This window comes from Peromyscus eremicus, chromosome 8b (genome assembly GCF_949786415.1).
Source record: "Peromyscus eremicus chromosome 8b, PerEre_H2_v1, whole genome shotgun sequence".
NCBI lineage: Eukaryota > Metazoa > Chordata > Mammalia > Rodentia > Cricetidae > Peromyscus > Peromyscus eremicus.
Genome location: NC_081424.1, coordinates 40280456 through 40296630, shown reverse-complemented (window position 1 = coordinate 40296630; position 16175 = coordinate 40280456). Strand labels below are relative to the sequence as shown.

At 37.5% G+C, this 16175-nt stretch overlaps 1 long non-coding RNA gene across 1 annotated transcript; it reads right to left on the bottom strand.

The window, feature by feature from the left end:
- Positions 1-4640: 4640 nt before the first annotated feature.
- Positions 4641-15204, bottom strand: LOC131918283 (uncharacterized). The gene is made up of 3 exons (XR_009380931.1): positions 14942-15204; positions 9860-9979; positions 4641-4716 (listed from the first exon to the last, which is right to left on the bottom strand). It is a non-coding gene; the product is annotated as an uncharacterized LOC131918283 (long non-coding RNA).
- Between the last annotated feature and the right edge of the window lie 971 nt (positions 15205-16175).

The following is a 16175-nucleotide window of genomic DNA, read 5'->3' as shown; positions in this document are numbered from 1 at the left end:
ACCCATTTCCACAAAAGAAATCAACCAGTTACATCTGAGATGTAAATGTACTATCTATCTATCTACTTTCATGTGTTTGGCCATTTTACCTACATGTATGAAAGCCTTGTACATCCTTGGTAACTTCAGAGGCTAGAAGAAGGCATAGGAGACTCTGGAACTAGGGTTATAGATACTTGTGAGGAAGCATGCAGTGCTAGCAACTAATCCTGGGTCCCACAAGAGTGGTAAGAACCTTTTAACTGCTGAGACAGCACTCCAGCTCCTAAACAATCTATTGTTCATATTGGAAACTGTTGCCTAGGGTGGTGACACACAACTTTATCCCCAGTACTTGCAAAACTAGAGGCAGGTAAACCTCTGTAAGTTCAATTCCAATTTGGTCTACATAAAGAGTTCTAGGAGAGCAAGAACTATAAGGTGGTAAACTATCTTAGGAGGGTGAAAGTGAATCAATTAAAAAGTATTAAATCCTCAATTTCCCATTGGTCATCTAACACCTTTGATTAGCCCTGCTGTAATACTGTGTTTAAATTAATAAATATTTCATCACAAATTTATATAGCCATGACAATTGTTCACTGAAAGCACCAATTTTAGGTACTCTGGCAGATGCTAATGACACAAAATAAGTTGAAGAACAAAAACACACTGATGGTCAGGATATAGGGAGCAGAGAAAGCACAGGTATTGATGAGTGTGAGGTGTGAATATTTGAGACAGGCTTGGGGTTGAGGTAAGACATTTTGAAAGAGTGCATCTCAAATGAGACCTACTTAAGCCACAAGAATTTGCAAGAAGGTGTCAGAAATATAATTTCTTTTTTTTAGTTGAAAAAAAAATGTTTTTTATAGAATATATTTTGAGCACACTTCTCCCTGCCCATATTCCTCCCATATCATCTCCATCTATCCATCTTTGTGCTCTTTTTCTCATTATGTCTTCAAAGAAAAAAATGAAAACAAATAAACACATGAAAAAAAATCACAAAAACACAGAAATGGAAATCAGACTATAGAACAGAAACCACTAAGACAAAAAATAAATGCCCAAAGAAAGCAATGTAAGACAAAATGTCTACAAAAAAATACCATTGAGTTTGTGTTGGCCAAGTGCTCCTAGGCATGAGACCCATCCTGAAATATGGTTAATATACCCAGTGATATGCCAGTGTATAAATTTAATGTTTCCTGTTTCAGTGGGTATCAATTATGGATAGTTTCTTGACTAGTGGTAAAAGCCAGTGTTCTCTACTAACTCAGTGTTGGGAACCCCATCTGGACTGAACCTGTGTAGGCCTTCTGTGTGCTGCCACAGTATCTTTAAGTTCATATGTGTGTCAGTCCTGTTTTTGTATGTAATACATTGTTTCCTTAAAGTCATTCATCCCTTCTGGCTCCTTACACATGGATCCCTGAATCTTGGGAGGGGTTCAATGAAGACAACCCATTTAGGATTGAATGCGCTAAACTCTCTCAATCTCTGCACACTGTAGAGTTGTAGGTCTCTGATATACTTCAAGAGGAAGCTTCTCTGATGATGGCTGAATGCACCACTGATCTGTGCATACAGCAGAATGTCATTAGGAATCCTTTTATTGCTATCTTCCTTTAGCAGAATATGGTGGTTTGAATAAGAATGACCACCACAGGCTCATATATTTGAATGCTTAGCCATTAGGTAGTGGCACTATTTGAGAAGAATTAGAAGGTTTTGGAGGTGTGGCTTTGTTGGAGAAGGTGTGGCCTTTTTGCAGGAAGTGTGTCATTGGAGTGGGCTTTGATGTTTTAAAAGCTCACACCAGGCCCTATGTCTCTCTCTCTCTGCCTATGGATTAGGATGTAGCTTTCAACTATTACTCCAGAGCCTATCTGCATGCTGTCATGCTCCCCACCATGATGATAATGACTAAACCTTCGAATCCGCAAGCAAGCCTCCAGTTAAATGCTTTCTCTTTTTTTCAATTAAGGAATTTTTTAATTCATTTTACATACCAACCATAGATCCCCCTCTCTTCCCTCCTCCTGTCCCTCCAGCCTCCCCCCCCCCCAATCCATACCCCATTCCCTCTTCCAGTGAGGTATGGCTTCCCATGGGGAGTCAGCAGAGCCTGGTACATTCAGTAGAGGCAGATTCAAGCCCCTCCCCTTGCATCAAGGCTGTGCAAGACTTGCCTTGGCAAATGGATGGAACTAGAAAAAAATCATTCTGAGTGGGGTAACCCAGACCCAGAAAGACAAACATGCTATGTACTCACTCATAAGTAGATATTAGGAATAAAGTACAGGATAACCAACCTACAATCTACAGCCGAAGACAGGCTAGATGACAAAGAGGGCCCAAAGAGGGCTGCATGGATTTTCCTGGGGAAGGTGAAATAGAAGAGATCTCTTGGGTAAACTAGGGATGGGAACTTGAGGGAGAAGGTTGGGAGGGCTGGGCACTTACTGGAGGTGGGCTGGGGGTAGGATGGAGGGGGAGAGTAATGAAAGAGACTTCTTTTTTTTTTTAATTTTTATTTTGCAATACAATTCAGTTCTACATATCAGCCACAGATTCCCTTGTTCTCCCCCCTCCCCCCCCTCACCTTCCCCCCAGCCCGCCCCCCATTCCAATCTCCTCCAGGGCAAAGCCTTCCCCACAGACTGAAATCAACCTGGTGGACTCAGTCAAGGTAGGTCCAGTCCCCTCCTCCCAGGCCGAGCCAAGGGACCCTGCATAGGCCCCAGGTTTCAAACAGCCGACTCATGCAGTGAGCACAGGACCCGGTCCCACTGCCTGGATGCCTCCCAAACAGATCAGGCCAATCAACTGTCTCACCCACTCAGAGGACCTGATCCAGTTGGTGACCCCTCAGCCATTGGTTCATATTTCATGTGTTTCCGTTTGTTTGGCTATTTGTCTCTGTGCTTTATCCGACCTTGGTTTCAACAATTCTCGCTCATATAAACCCTCCTCATTCTCGTTAATTGGACTCCCAGAGATCCACCTGGGGCCTAGTCATGGATCTCTGCATCCAGATCCCTCAGTAGTTGGATGAGGTTTCTAGCACGACAATTATGGTGTTTGGCCATCCCATCACCAGAGTAGGTCAGTTCGGACTGTCTCTCGACCATTGCCAGCAGTCTGTTGTGGGGGTATCTTTGTGGATTTCTGTGGGCCTCTCTAGCACTTTGTTTCTTACTATTCTCATGTGGTCTTCATTTACCATGGTCTCCTATTCCTTGTTCTCCCTCTCTGTTGTTGATCCAGCTGGGATCTCCCACTCACCCAAGCTCTCTTTCCCTCGACCCTCGCCCTTCACTACCCCCACTCATGTCCAGGCTGTTCATGTAGATCTCATTCCATTTCTCTGTCATTGGGCGATCCCTGTGTCTTTCTTGGGGTCCTGTTTTCCAGGTAGCCTGCCTGGTGATGTGAGTAGCAGTCCAGTCATCCTTGTTCCACATTGGAAATCAATATGGCGATTTCTTAGAAAATTGGGAATCCATCTCCCCCAAGATCCAGCTATACCACTCTTGGGCATATACCCAAGGAATGCTCAACCACACCACAAGAGCACTTGTTCAGCTATGTTCATATCAGCGTTGTTTGTAATAGCCAGAACATGGAAACAACCTAGATGCCCTTCAACTGAAGAATGGATAAACAAAATGTGGTACATATACACAATGGAATACTACTCAGCAGAGAAAAACAATGACATCATGAGGTTTGCAGACAAATGGATGGATCTAGAAAAAATCATCCTGAGTGAGGTATCCCAGACTCAGAAAGACAAACATGGTATGTACTCACTCATAACAGGATACTAGATGTGAAAGAGACTTCTTGATGGGGGTTTCATTTTGGGGTTAGGGAGAAACCTGGTGCCAGGGAAACTCCCAAGAATCTATAAGGATGACCCCAGCTGAGACTCCTAGCAATAGTGGAGAGCATGCTTGAACTGGCCTTCTCCTGTAATCAGATTGATGAATACACTAATTGTCAAGAAAAAGCCTTCATCTAGTAACTGATGGGTACTGATGTAGAGATCTACAGCCAAGCACTGGGTCTAGTGCTAGGAGTCTTCCTGAAGAAATAGAGGAGGGACTGCACAATCCAGGGGGCATCAAGGCCATGATGGAAAACCCACAGAGACAACTGATTTAAGCACCTAGGAGCACATGGACTCTTGACCAACAGTTAGGGAGCCTGCATGGGACCGACCTAGGCCCTATGCATGTGTGTGACAGTTGTGTGGCTTGGTCTGTTTGTAAGGCTCCTAGCAGTGAGAACAGGACCTGGCCCTGGTGCTTAGCTAGCTTTTAGGAACCTGCTCTCCATGCTGGATTACTTTGCCCAGCCTTGATGCTGGGGGAGGATTTTGGCCCTACTGGCACTTGATGTGCCATGCTTTGTTCAAGCCCATGGAAGGTCTGCCCCTTTCTGAATGGAGATGGAGGAAGAGTGGATAGGGAAGGGGTAGATGGGAGTCCAGGGGAGGAGTAAGAGGAGAGCAGGGAGGGGAAACTGTGGTCAGTATGCAAAATACATGAAAAAATGTTAATAAAATAAAATAAAAGACTTGCCTTGGTCATGGTGTCTCTTTGCAACAATAGAACGATGAGTAAGACAGAGAATAGTCATATTTTGTTTTCTCCTAGGCTTTAGTCTCAGGTTCTTGTCCACTTCGGCAATGTCAGATATGGTTTCCCTGAGATGGAACCCATTGACCTTAAATTTATAAGAAAATGGTTGGTTACTCCCATGACATTTGTACCATTACTGCACAAATATATCTACTGTTGTAGGTCCCAGGATTTATAATTGAGTTAATTACTACCTTTCTCCTCTGGCAAAATGCAGTGTACGTTTTAGTATCATGAAAGCTAGTCAGTAGGGGTAAAACTAGTCAGTCACCAGCTCTATTACTCTGTGTTCAACAAGATATGTGAGTATTGTCTTCAGCAATTGGGATTTTGCCATATGGAGAGTAACCAAGAGCCTTGGCAATAGCTTGTGATGTTTGGGGATTCCCACGGAGACCCTTTGGCCAAGGACCATACATTATGTACCCCATCAAAAGAATACAATGTTGAACCAGATTAAAAGAACCATTCAGCTGAAATTTAAATAATGTGAGGGACAGAAGTATTGCAATTTTCTTACAGAGATTTGTGCTGATGATAATAGAACAACACAGATGGTGTTTAAAGTATGGTGATGGGTCAGCAAGATAATTCTGACTTCCTTACAGGAAACAGACACTAGATACACAAAATTTCACGTTCTCCAAAGACATTGATACAAGACATGAGATGGGTTCTGAGACTATCAGACAAAGTATATCTGAGAACTAACAAGCAGCAATGACTTGGGACTGTGGATGTGTGTTAGAAAGCAAAACAGGGTTTCTTAGTTTGAGAAATAAGTGAAAGAATCAACCATTTCTAGGCTAGGAAATCCAGTACAAATGTGTACTTGGAGATATCTGCAATATTTGCATAATGAGTGAAGAGAACATCAATATACATTTTCTGAGACTTACCAATTAACATTTTCATTTTCTGCTCTCTGACACACACTCACAAATATGCATGTTTTAGCTAAACTGTAGATATTCTGACACTTCAGTCATAAATATTTCAGCATATATATCATAAGACACATTTTAACAAAGAAATGTAGTTTTTGATTTATTAAAGGAGTGCAACACTGGTCAATACTTTTATACAGTATTAAATTTATCCAATTATCCTAAGTATGTTTATTACATATATTTAATTGCGCTTATATTAGCATACATCCACAAACATGTAAAAAACTTATTTTTCAGTGTTATAAGGAGTATATATATATATATATATATATATATATATATATATATATATTTCTTGCTTTAAAAATTGTACATATAAGTGAAGTCCTCACCCCTCATCAAGGAAGCTCCTTTTTGTAACAGATGGAGGCTATTCCAGAAAACCACACCCAATTAAAATATGAGGTTGTGTAGCTGGGTCCCAATGAACAAATCTACAACATAACTCCTGTACGTAAAGCTTGGGGTTCATGCAGAAGAAGTGAGTGGAAAGAATGTAAGAGCCAGAGGAACAGGGAGTTTGCTGTGAGATTGTGTCTTCTGGTATGTCAGAAAACTCTACCATACAGTCCCATCAACATGAATGCCTATATGTGACCTGAATAAGGACCACACCAATAGACATGCTAACATGAGGCCTCAACCATAGACAAAAAACTGCAGGCAGCTAAGGAATACTTAGAGTGAGAGAAATAGTCTTCCCCACAGAAAATTATATTAATGGGTTATTCAATATCATCCTTTGGAATTCTGTCCTCCCTAGCTATGGGTTTTTGATCAAATTTATAGTACCATGAATTTAGCACACACACACACATCATATAACACACACATACCATATAACACACACACACACACACACACACACACACACACACACACACCATGAATTTACATTTAGCATATATCATGAATTCCATTATGCTTCAGAGGTTTCAACTTCTTAATCAGAAAATGTTTGGTAACCACAGTAACATTTCTGACACTGTTATATCTATAGACACATCTTACAGGACAGGTTGGTACTATAATATGCATGGTTCACAGCTGAGAAAGACTATTAATTTTTTTCCCTCAGCAGCCTGTATAGGACCTTCTAGCACTCTGAAAGACAGCCAGCAAGGAGCAAACTTTTAGCTTAGCTCTCTATTTTCTGCAATCAAGGTGTGTGGGGTCTTGAGAAATAGTGTCTTGTTATCTAGTTGCATTGAGTAAACATGAGAAATAGCAATAGCTTGTATTGTTTAGGGAGCCTTTGGGTCCTCCCCGACTTATGATGCCTAGGGAGGTGTCTCACACTTGACACTTAAATTTTCATTTAATAACCAATGACTTCTGAGAGCAACATCGTTCAACCTTGCAGGGTACTTCCATTCAATTCTTTATTTAAAAATTTTAATTACCCTAAACTAATATAGTTCTCTCTCTTTTTCATATAACTTTAGTTTTATTACTGCCCCCCTGAGCTAGTTCTTTCCTTATCCCCCTAATTCCACTTCCCACTAATTCTTTCCACCCCCATATTACTCCCTCTACATGCACCTTCTGTGTGTTCTACTGTTTACATTCACTTAATGAGTACCACCCTTCTAAAGTCTCATTTCTTTCTCCTTGTCCTCTAGAGACACTCCAAGTAGTTATAAAACATAAAGCCAGGATCCACCAATAAGAAACAGTGTGTAACATTTGTCTTTTGTGACTGGATTATTTCACTCAGTGTGATATTTTCTAGTTGCATCAATTTTCCTACACATTTCATTTTTCTTTACAGATGAATAAAATTCCCATATGTACCACATTTTCGTTATCCACTCATAAGTTTCTAATTATTGTTACTAGAGCATCACTGAAAAGTTAAGTGCAAGTATCAGTGTAGTGAAATAGAGACACAGGTCCAAGAGTTATACAGCTGGACCACAGGGTAGCTATCCTTTTAGCTTTTTTGAGAAATATCCATATTGATTTCCATAGTGGCTTCAGCAGTTGATAATCCCACTTAACATATAAACACATGTTTCTCTTTTCCCAGATCTTACCAGCATTTGTTGTCTCCCCTACCCAGGGCCCTCCCTTACCTTTTAAAAAAATGATACTCATGCTGACTTGAGTGAGATTGAATCAACAGTTTTAATGTTCATTTCCTTGATGTTTCAATGGTGTTGAAAACTCTTAAAAATATTATTAACCATTTGTGTTTTTCTTTTGAGAACACTTGCTTCAGTTTTCATGGTTCAGTTTTTTCATTAACTAGCTTATATTTTTGAAATGTTATTGAGTTATTTGATATTATATTTATTATTCCTTCATCAGATGTATATAGATAAATTCTTACACATATACAGCAAATCAAAATTCTTCCAATGCTCTAACCCATGTGAGATGCAAAATTTCCTTAGGAAATAAATTAACTCAACTTTAGAATAGGGTGATAATGCAATTTGGAAATAATACAAGCAGAGTGATTCAGACCCAATAGTTCTTCTCAAATATTAAAAATATAAAAGATCCAAAAATATAAAAGATCCACAAAAAAGATCAATGTTTCTTCTGCTTAGACTCATTTGCATACATCAGCATATTCTTCATGTCTGACAGTAAGGTAGACAGAGTCCTTTTCATGATTTTCTTCCTCCAACATAGTTCTTTCAAGTTATAGACTAGTTATTATTCATAAACTACAAAGTGTTTGGACTTACTTTTATGTCTTCTGTTTAAATGATCTGATTTGTATACTCATTATTTTCATGCACACACATATATACATACACACAGAGACAAATGCATGTCTACACAGAGACACAAACATTTGTATTTAGCAGTCTAGGAGATTGGTGATTTAAAAAAAAATGGTGTTTGAGTTGTGTAGGAATTACAAGTTGTGACTAACCAAGTGCCAAGGTGACAGGTGCACACAATCCATGCCTGGCTGTACTGTGTTTTAAGTATAAATCTTTAAAATGTGTGTTTAGGAGTTTATCATGTATTAAATACACCTTACATAAATGGCAATTTACAAATTAATCTTATAAATATTTCAATTACTTAATATTTATTTTAATTACTTTTTCCTTTTAAATAATGTTCATGTTTGGCAATTTTATGTGACATTTCTTTTGATACATGAAGTCAGAGAGTTTTAACATCTATAATTACTTATCCTCAAATAGTTTATTAATAAGTCATTCTTGCTAATTTAATCCTGGCCTGAGGGTACACAGGCTAAATTCCTGGTTCCCACTTAAATGTAAAATGATACATGTCTTAATCTACTTGTCAGAATTCATCAAGCTGTGCATTATAGACAATTACTGTGTATAATACTGTGTGCAAGTTCTATAATCAGTAAAGTTGGCCTAAAATATCCATAGGATTTTATCGCAGACTCACAATGACTAAAAGTTCAAAATAATTGTTTTAAGTAATGGGGATTTTGTTGACTCTTAAAAGTAAGCATAGTTACAAGGGTGTGCAACTCTACCAAAACCCACTATTACTGTATTGAAGGTGAAACCATTCAATGAAATAGCATATATTTCCCAGCACTGTTGACTTCTGTTTTCATACAATGTAATAGAATGTTCTACTGTCTAATTATATCTCTTTCTTTCTTTTTTCTTTTCTTTTCTTTTTTTCTTTCTTTTTTTTGGTTTTTCAAGACATGGTTTCTCTGTAGCTTTTGGAGCCTTTCTTGGAACTCACTTTGTAGACCAGACTGGCCTTGAACTCACAGAGATTCACCTGCCTCTGCCTCCCAAGTGCTTGGATTAAAGGCGTGCACCACCACCGCCTGGCTAATTATATTTCTTTATTCTTCCATCCTTAGGTTGTCTTTCTCTTTTTAGTTACTTGTTATGTCGCATTCACATCACTTACTACCTTGAAGCTAAATCTTCAATTTTATTATTCTCTTTTACTGTTTGTTTTTTGTTTTTGTTTTTTTGAGACAGGGCTTCTCTCTGTGTAACTTTGGGGTCTGTCCTAGAACTCACTCTGTAGACCAGGCTGGCCTCTTACTCACAGAGATCTGCCTGCTTCTGCCTCCCAAGTGTTTGAATTGAAAGCATGTGCCACCATTGCCCAGCATATGCTCATATTTCTTTTGTGTGGGTGCATGTATATGATGTGTACATGTGTGTGTGTGTGCGCGTGTGTGCGTGTATGTGTGTGTGTGTGAGTGTGTGTGTGTGTGTGTGTGTGTGTGTGTGTGTGAACATGGGTGAACGTGTGCTGTGGAACACAAGTAGAGGGCAGAGGACAACAGTAGCAGTCAAGTTTCACCTTCTACCTTAGTTTAGACAGGGTCCACTTCATTATTTTCCTCTTGCTTATATCAAGTTACTTGACTCCCAGTTTCTGGGGATTCTTCTGTTTCTTTCCCCCCATGTCTCCCTATAGGTGCTGGAATTACAGACATACAAATTACAACATCGGTTCTGGAGATTTGAACTCAGGTCCTTACACCTGCACAACAAATACTTTTACCCACTGAACCATCTCTTCAAGTCTGACTCTCACATCTACATGGGTTAACTATTCTAGTGCTTATTGAAGTGTTTTGAAGGTGAAGCCACCCAGAGAACTCTTCAAACTGTAGTCACAATGGCTTATACATGTACAGCTGGAGAAATTAGCTGCCATATTGGGGGCGGGGTGGTGTTAGCTATATTCCATTTCTCCCAACAGATAAGAAAATCAATAATACATACGTAAAAACATAGAATAAGAGCAGAGGAAATATTCAATTAATAAAATGCTTGGTACATAATTTGAGGGTCAGAGTTTGGATTCCCAGAACTCACATAAAAAGCCAGCAGAGCATCCTGTTTCTCTAATCCTACTGTTGGGGGAGCAGAGACAGGAGGATCCCTGGAGCTCTATCCAATGGGTCTATAGCTAGACCCATTCAGCTGCTGAATCAATCAGTAATCTATAGGTCCAGTGAAAGACCCCATTGTTGGCCTCTGGTCTCCATATACATGTGATGCAATGCATACATATGAACTTCTAAACACACATAGTACAAAGTCCGTAGATGAGTCTTTAACTTTCAGTAATAAGAGTATTGGAAGAGAGTTTGTGGTCACATTTAATTGGACAGAATCTTTCCTTCTTCTCTATCACGTAGTACCTTCCTTTGTATGAGCAGATTCAAATCTACCTAGCAGAAGGGTGTTTGGGATTCTTCAAAAAATATCCTTTTTATTAGGCCAATTACACTTGCTCCTTTCATCTCTCTATTCATAGTCCTGTGGCTCACACACAAATCAGTCAGTTACATGGTATATTTAAGTATCACATAGTTGTATATTCTCTTGCCATTCACAAACATTATACTGGAAAAAAAAATACTCTGTAGCACATCTTATTTTGAGAGTGTGCTGCTGCTGTCTAGAGGTGGTTAGAGATCAGCCAGCCAGCTCTTTTCCAACCCAACAAACTCTGTATTGTTTGGCCTTTCTAAATTATGCTTAGAAAGTCATTTAGAGGTCATTCTCAGATTTAATGTTTATTTATTTTTTAACTGGAAAGGCAGATCCATGTCTGTCAGCATTTTATTTTCTCAGGAGGTATCTTTTCCTACTTTAAACATTTATTAGGTTCACTTTTCATCTAAAAATAACCTCATGTGATAATTTACAAATTACAATTACACTGTAGAATAGTAATTTTAATCTTTTATCCTGTTACAGTAGTTCCGGTGATGTTGTCCCCTCCTCTACTAATCATGTCCTCAGGGCCTATAGCTTGTTGCAAGGGCAACGTCAGCCAACTTAGCCCCTTAACAATGGTAGCACCCTAATCTTGGTGTCCTTTTCCTTGTAGCGAATCATTATTCTGTTTCTGTATCTGCAGATAAGCAAGGCATTGGGTCACTTCATCTGGGTCTGATCCTTGAACCAGTGAGCGAGTCATGCCTTCTCTGGTGCGGAGGCCTACATGCTGTTTCTATATTTGGCCAAGTTACCACCATTATTACCCCATAATATAAAGTGTTTTTTATGTAAATGTAAGGCAGAAAAATACAATCCACTGAAGTGGGAAAGACCAAAATAGCACATTGTTCCAAGGGTATAAATATAAAAGTTAATGCAATTAAGATATCAGCCAGTTTCTCTTTTTTGCTGTGGAGGTGTGTTTTAATTCATATATACATGGAAAATATAGGGATAGAGCAAGCATTTCATCTCTTTGGAGAGATCTCTGTAAATAATGGACATCTTACTGTTTGAATTTCTAAAGGTCTTATAATAAAAGACCCAGAGCCTAATATTGGGATGGAAGCTGAAAGAAAGATCAAAGAAGCAGAACAAGCCACAGCCACCTCTTAGCTCTGGGACTCCTCAGGCTGAAAAGGCTCTCTAGCCGAAAGTAATGCCTCCCCCCAAATGGCTTCAGTTCCTGTCTCCTCATGCCTGATATACCTTTCTCTGCCCACGATATCACTTCCTTCTTAGTGCTGGGATTAAAAGCATGTGACTTCCCAAGCAAAAGCATGAGATCTCAAGTGCTGGGATAAAAGGCATGTGGTTCCCAAGAACTGGGATTAAGGGTGTGTGCTACCACTGCCTGGCCCCATGTTTAATCTAGTGGCTTGCTCTGTTCTCTGATCTTCAAGCAAATTTTATTAGGGTACACAACCTATCACCACAAAATCTACTAGGAAATGTTTGACTAAGGTAACTTTAAGGAGTTATGCATTGTAAGATCTACAGATGTGGGTTAGTGTACACTAAGGCTTCAGAAATTGGTAGCTAAGAACATCTATTAACACAGAAACGGCTTTAGTCATTTTATTTTCAGTTATCAAGGTTACCACTTTCTAACATCATTTTTTTTCTCAAAGTAAAATATAATAGAAGTTAGTTCATGGGGCTTGACTCATGAAATTAATGTATGCAAAATCCATACAAAAGTGCTTGGCATGTACGATGGACCATGTTCTACAAAGGTCACTCTGAGCAGTTGGTATTTCTGTCTAGTGGAACTATAAAAGGCACTACCTAAGGAGACACATTCAAGAACTCTCTGCATAGATGAGACACTGGTAAAAAGGCCTGCAAATAAAAAAGACCTTGACATTGTAGAAGAATAAGAAGAGATCAGTAGAGTATTCATTTATTCACATAAATGACTTTAAGCATGTGTTCAATGTGGATAAAGACCAATGTGTCATTACCATAGTTAACATCTTAGCATCAAATCTATCTTGGACTCTTAATTAATTGCTGTCAGACACATTCATGTTACTCTCTTCACACTCTTCAAAACTTAGAATGTTGAACCTTCAAAATATCATAATTTCCTTATCACATCCTTTTTTTTTTTTTCTATAATCAAGATGGAAAGAACATTCTTCCATTTCTTTCTGGCCTTAGTCTGTTCAAGCAGTGGTACACACATCCTTAGACAAGGAAATTAGTGAACAATAGAGTTGCATTGCTTGTTTTTATGGAGTCCTATTAGATTTGATGTTGAGAACTTCATCTTCCTGTCTTACATTTGGCCCTCTATGTGTCACAGTGTTGAAGACATAAGTAAGCTGCTTTGGACCATTAATTTTTATTTTCAATACTTATTTACTTAATACTATTTTGTATAGGTGTATATGATGTATGTGTGGAGGGGGAGAGGAACCATTGTCTCAAGTTACTACGTGGAGGTCAAAAGACCACTCCGCAGAGTCAGTTCTCCTTCCAACATGGGTTTTCAGTGTTGAACTCAGCTTGCTAGGCCTGCTTAGTAATTACCTCGCTGAGCCATTATTCTGGTTTTTTCGTATGAAGGATCCTTATCAAGAATTAGTTATATTCCAAACATTTTTTTTTCTTTTTGTACTTTCATATTGGAGCTTAGGCAGCAGAACCTAAGTTCTACAAGGACACAAATGTTTTCTATCTTATTTGCAAAAGTTACTTAAATTTTCCTTTTGTTTTGAGAATGCTTATCTAATTTATATATTTGTTCACCAGATCACAGAAATTTATCTTATATCTCACATACTCTTCTTTGGCTTAGAGTCTTCATTTACTTCTCTGATCTAGTAGTGATTTCATTCATTGTCTGCTATCTTTAATTTTAAGATCATTTGAGTTAATGTTTATGGAGACAGTGAACTACAAGTTCTTGCTATTATATCACTTCTAAATTCTACTTCCACAGTTCTTATGTACTTAAGCTATTGATTCTATGAGAATATATGCTGTAGTGAGACTCTTAGCTTATCAGCTGGAGCTTCAATCTTTCCAATTATCACAATTAAGCAATTTAATGCCACAAGGCTGAGTGCTTCCATTTTTTTAAAGGAAGAAGAAATATTTCATTTATTCACTCGTTCTTTCATTTATTCACTTTTCAAGATTTTTTCTACTGCACAACTATAAATTAGATATTAAAAATGAAGAAAACATGTACATAGGAGTGTAACATTCAGGGAATAATTTATCATGGCTTCATTTATGTTTCCAATTGTGTGAAAATCCAACAGAAGGCAAATGATTGAAAATATATGAGCTCAAGTAATATTTGTTTCTATGTTATAAAATACAAAACCTAAAAAGAATTACAGAAAACCACATTCCCTAGACATGCCTTCAGAACTTTATTTTTGACCAGCTAAAAACTGAGTGTTCTCTGAAGTTCTTGATTAAAGTGTCTACTTATTGGATTAAAACATTAAAAAAATGTACTTGTTATGTTTTTTCCTAATTTATTTCCATGGAATGTTCTTGTAGGAAACTAAAGACAGGCTAGTTTGGGGCATGTTTAAGCTTTAGGTTTGGCGATGAGTAAGTAAAGCTTTGTTTAAATAATTAAGCAATTTGGTCTTTGCCAATTCATACTTTAATTAAATTTATATCAATAAAGATAATACAGCATAAAATAATATTACAGTGGATTTAATGTTCACTCTCTCCTATACTATTTAGATTTGGATAATTAAACTTGGCATATTTATTAAAGGAAAAACACATCAATTTAAGATTCGTCTTTAATGAATCCATTTGGCGGTAAAAATCTTTTGCATTAAAAATTTAAAACAGCTTATGAATATATTTTATTCCCTCAAATATCCTAATGAATATTTAATACAAAACAAATGTTCAGTTTTAATTCTTTTTAAAGTGTGTTTGTGCATGTGATCTATGTAAATGTGTTAGTACATCTTCTTAAATTGTCCTACTGTATACAATATAAATAAGTAAATTCATCTAAGTGACTGGTATTGGTGAACATCAAAAGTTTCAAGACTTTTTCTATGTAGGTAAAATGTGGAATCTCAAATTCATAAAGTTAGAGAGAAAATAAGAAGGATTTGAAAAGTTTCTCTTAACTTTATAAAGTAAAGGCCAGGAAACTTACATCTTCAAATACTCCGCCTTCTTCAATGAGAAGCCTTTGTGCTTTAAGTATTGAAAGAGTCCTATGAAATCTTCATTTCCCTCAGATTAACTTAAGTTCATGTTTTAAAATAGCATTGACTTAAAGACTCCTTAAAGTGTTCTGCCAAAATGTAAAAGACACTTTCAGTATAATCATGAACTAATCTGTTTCTAAACAAACATTTTATATGGCATAGACTGGTCTCTTCCATCTCACCACACCTTAGAGACACATCCAGCTATCTGAATTCTGCTCTTCATTATGACGTCATTCCATGACTGTATTGACTGTGCTTTTTCTTTCTTGTCCCCTTGTTCTTAGGCCAAGTATATATATATAATTTCTATTATTATGTTGATTCTATGTGAATTACTTCTCAAATTACATATTTGTTTTCCAAAATAAAAATTATCTTTTCCTTAACTAGGATTCAAATTCTATTCTGCTAAGTAGAGACACTCGAGACCAAAAAATGCCCAGTGTTACATGGCACACTTGACAGGTCTCAGGTATCCAATTTACCAAGGTTAACATTTGTTGCTTTTATTTATGCTTGCCTTTACTACAATAAATTTTAATCAATCTCTGTCAACTTATGACCTGATAGGTTATTAAATCACTCATCCTAATTCATTTTGGAAACTTAATTGTTTTATTTAGGAAATAAAACACTTGGACTTACCCAGTAAATCACAAGACATTGTGTTGCTCATTTCCTATCTACTGTTGACCTGAATAACTGATCACATTTGAAAATACGTGACTCATCTGTTTTCAGCATTTCAGGTGGAAGATGACAAAACAAAGAACTGAGCTTCTCCAAGATCAGTGATGGGTTCAGCTGACCATAGACTTGACCTTCACACTGGCTTTATTTAGGCCATTTGGGGCATTGGTTATAATTATTCCCACAATTCAATAACCCTTTGTATTTAGCCCCCTTTTTGTCAATAAAATTAGAAATTAAAAATACACTTAGATAGAAATAGTTTGTATATTTTAGGTCTGTTAATTTGCTCTCTCTCTTTTTAAAACATCCTCTTTTTCTTCACAATTCTCAGAATAGATTCCTTGTTAGAACTTAATTAAAAAAAAATGCTCAAGAATTTGTTTAGCTTTGTCTTGATGTTCATAGTTCACTACTGATTCTCTAAATGTTTGCAATGATATAAACATAAATAGAAATAATGCTCAATACTACTATATTTTCAAA